General features: G+C 40.4%; 1 pseudogene; it reads right to left on the reverse strand.

Annotated features, from left to right (window-relative positions):
• Window positions 1-2,531: 2,531 nt before the first annotated feature.
• Window positions 2,532-3,110, reverse strand: LOC149839436 (benzyl alcohol O-benzoyltransferase pseudogene; annotated as a pseudogene).
• Window positions 3,111-3,604: the final 494 nt, after the last annotated feature.

Raw genomic sequence — 3,604 nt, forward strand, 5'->3', positions numbered from 1 at the left:
TCTTGTGCCAGCATGTGAAGACCCTGTTTCCTGTGTTGGCTGTTGACTTGTGCGATCAACTGGTGTAGGTGGGTCGTGTACAGGCGCAACATCATCTGTAAAAAAATACACACCAAGTTCTCAGAATGTGCATTTGAACTAATCAAGCATCTAATTAGTTATATGATATACCTATCACAGGAGCCCGTGAAGATGAAGGTTGAGCCTGGCTACTACTGGATGAGCGACCACTATAACCTCCACGAACCATATTCTAACAAATAACATATGTCATACAATACATTCAAATAATTCACATCAAGTATTACAATGCATTCAAGTCATTCACATCAAGCATTGCAATGCATTCCAATAATTCAAATCATTGACATCAAGTATTGCACTAATTCAAATCATTCGTTAATTGCATAAATTATAATACATTCAGATAATTGAAATCATTCACATCAAGTATTACAATGCATTCGAATCATTCGTATCAAGTATTACAATACATTGAAATAAAATTTTTAATCATTCACACCAAGTATTGCAATACAACTCACATCAAGTATTACAATGCATTTAAATAGAGGTTTCTAGTATAAGATTTTGCTCACTAGCTTGAGAATTCTTCCTCGTCACTAGTTTGACTTTCTTCTTCTTCTTCTTCTTCTTCTTCTTCTTCTTCTTCTTCTTCTTCTTCTTCTTCTTCTTCTTCTTCATTGTTTGCCCATCCACTTGGTACATCATTTGGATCACATTCCTCTATGAATGTTTCATCAGTCAATGGAGATATGACATGCATATCATGCGCAACATCGTGACCATAAGCGAAGTCACAGACATCATCTGATTGATAGTAATCACTGTCTTCAGCTAACTCATCTTCTTGTAACTGATCATACTCGGGGTATAGTTTGGATTTCACCTTGCAAACTGCCCACCATTCATTTCTATCTGACTTTTTTATACTCGGATATGAAGTATAATAAACTTGTTGAGCTTGCGAGGCTAATATGAATGGTTCATATGTTCCAAACCTAGATTTATGATTCACCTCCACAATGCCTGAAGCTTTGTCGAGTCTTGTTGCAGTTGGATCAAACTTATCATGCAATATACTATGTCAAACAATAACAAGAATTTTGATGCATGCATTGATAACTTAATATTTTCATGTGCAAACTATTAATGACATGATACAATCATTTGAAGCATGCTTTTATTATAAAATTTCACATGGAAGTCAAAATCAAATTGAAAGTAACTACATGCAAGCATGGATACAATTACATCAAACATTGCAATACATCATAATCATTCATATCAAATAAATGGCAAACATGTACCTGCAGCAAACACACTTCAATATCTCACTAACTACTACCATGCTTAGCATGGACTCCGTACTCCAAAAATAAGAACACTTCCATATTTTTACATTAAAATCATGCTCAGCATGATCTCCGAACTCCAACAAAGCAGTCCTAGATATCAACAACTAAGTGAGTGTGAACAATAAAGTGCTGCATTCAATAAATTAAATAACATGTGATACGTTTGCATCACTTACTCACCACGGGTATTTACCCGATTTGCATTGTTTTTGTCATTTACTTACCACAGGTGGCCGAGCACGAGTTGGTTCCGTTGAAAAATCTGCACAAAAACAAAACAAATTAAGTAACAAACTAACTAATCATGAAACAAGATGAAACACTAACTAAAAAAATTAAAACAAATTAAAACAACTCTAACTAATTGAAAGAAGAGAAAAGAAAAATAGTATATATGTTAAGCCAAATCTAACTAGAAGATGCTAATTTAACAAACCAGCTATAACATGTTGAACCAGTCGACTAACATAAAGTCATAGACAATTTCTAATCTGAACTACTTAGCAAAGGAATAGTAAATCAATCAATTAGTTTACTAGAAAAGATGTGAACTCCGTTTAACCACCACTATCATAAAGAATTCAAATAGCCCTAATCTAACTAACTGATTGTGAGAACATTAAATACCAATCTATCTAAGAAAAATATAATTATAAAAGACTAATAGATTGAAATACTCTAACTAACCAGATTTCAAGAAAACAAATTGAAGTAAAACTAACTACCAGTAGACATTAACAAACTAACAAATTGAACAACATGGACAACTTGTATATATACATTACAAAAAAAAATTCAACTTAAAATCCATATGGACAACATATATGCAAACTACACTTAAAACCATATGGACATCTTATATACACATATTACAAATTTTTTTTCAAGCTAATCACATGGACAACATAGGGATCACATAATAACTTTTTTTTTTAAAAAAAAGAGATCACATGGGCAGCATAGGTATCCATAACAAAAATTCTTTTCAAAACAGATCACATAGGCAACGTAGGTATCTCATAACAAATTTTTTTTAAAAAGAGATCACATGGGCAGCATAGGTATCCATAACAAAAAATCTTTTCAAAACAGATCACATAGGCAACGTAGGTATCTCATAACAAATTTGTTTGGCAATGAATTGATCTTTATTCACAAAGCAGATAAGATAAAAACAGGTTCTGTGGACTTTTGATCCGGGGCGGGTCCGTACAGCATCTTTTTGAGCTCCCGTTCAAAGATCTTCATAGCTGGAGCAGGCAAGGAAATCGGGATCACCATCCCTTCTCCCCCTTCGTTATTCTTGGAGTTGACGTAGAAGCTAACCAAGCCGGGGATTGGGCCGTCACTGCCCTTGGCTGGACCGCCGTACACCGGCATTCCCCAGCCGAGGTCCAGCTCGCTGAACCCGGCATGCCTGATGTCCGAGACCACAAAGGTGCGGACCACCGTGATGTTAGGCCGGCCCTTGAGCACCATGAGGTCCGCCACTGACCTCATGTACTCGTCTGTCACCTCCTCCTTGGCCTTCTTCACGAGCTCCACCGCATAACCTAGTGGGTTCGCACAGAGCTTCGCCGCTATCGAGACAGCTGCCGGGATTACTATCAGGCATTGTCGTAGTACCCCTGCGGCAGCGGCGGAATGTACCGGGACCGCGCGTTGAAGATGCACAACAGGCGAACCTCCTCCTCCGGATCGGGCTGGAGGCCGGCAGTGCGGCACCGCCATAGGCAGGGGGTCGACCCCCCTTGCCGGAAACGCAGGGGGTCGACCCCCCCTGCCGGAAAGCACGGCAGGGGGTTAAACCCCCTCCGTTTCCGGCAGGGAAGGGGGCGTACCCCCTGCGTTTAGAAGAAGAAGAAGAAGAAGAAGAAGAAGAAGAAGAAGAAGAATATTACCTGCGCTTCGCCGGACGGTGGCGGGAGGTTGACGGGGAGCGGCAGCTGGCGAGCGCCGGCTGGCGAGCGGTGGACGGGGAGCGGCGGCTGGCGAGCGGCGGTGGCCGGACGGTGGCGAGAGCCGACGGGCGGGAGGGAGCAATACAGAGAAACAGGGAAAAGAGAAAGAGGGATGGGATTAGGGATTTACGCGATATTTAGCGACGGCTTAGCGACGGAAACATTCCGTCGCTAAACCGTCGCTAAATCAAAATACAAAAACCGCGACGAAATATATACTGTCGCTAATCCGTCGCTAATGAGCGACGGATTAGCGACGACAGA

The sequence above is a fragment of the Nuphar pumila genome, chromosome 4, assembly GCF_984573655.1.
Source record: "Nuphar pumila chromosome 4, dmNupPumi1.hap1.1, whole genome shotgun sequence".
NCBI classification, from domain to species: Eukaryota; Viridiplantae; Streptophyta; class Magnoliopsida; order Nymphaeales; family Nymphaeaceae; genus Nuphar; species Nuphar pumila.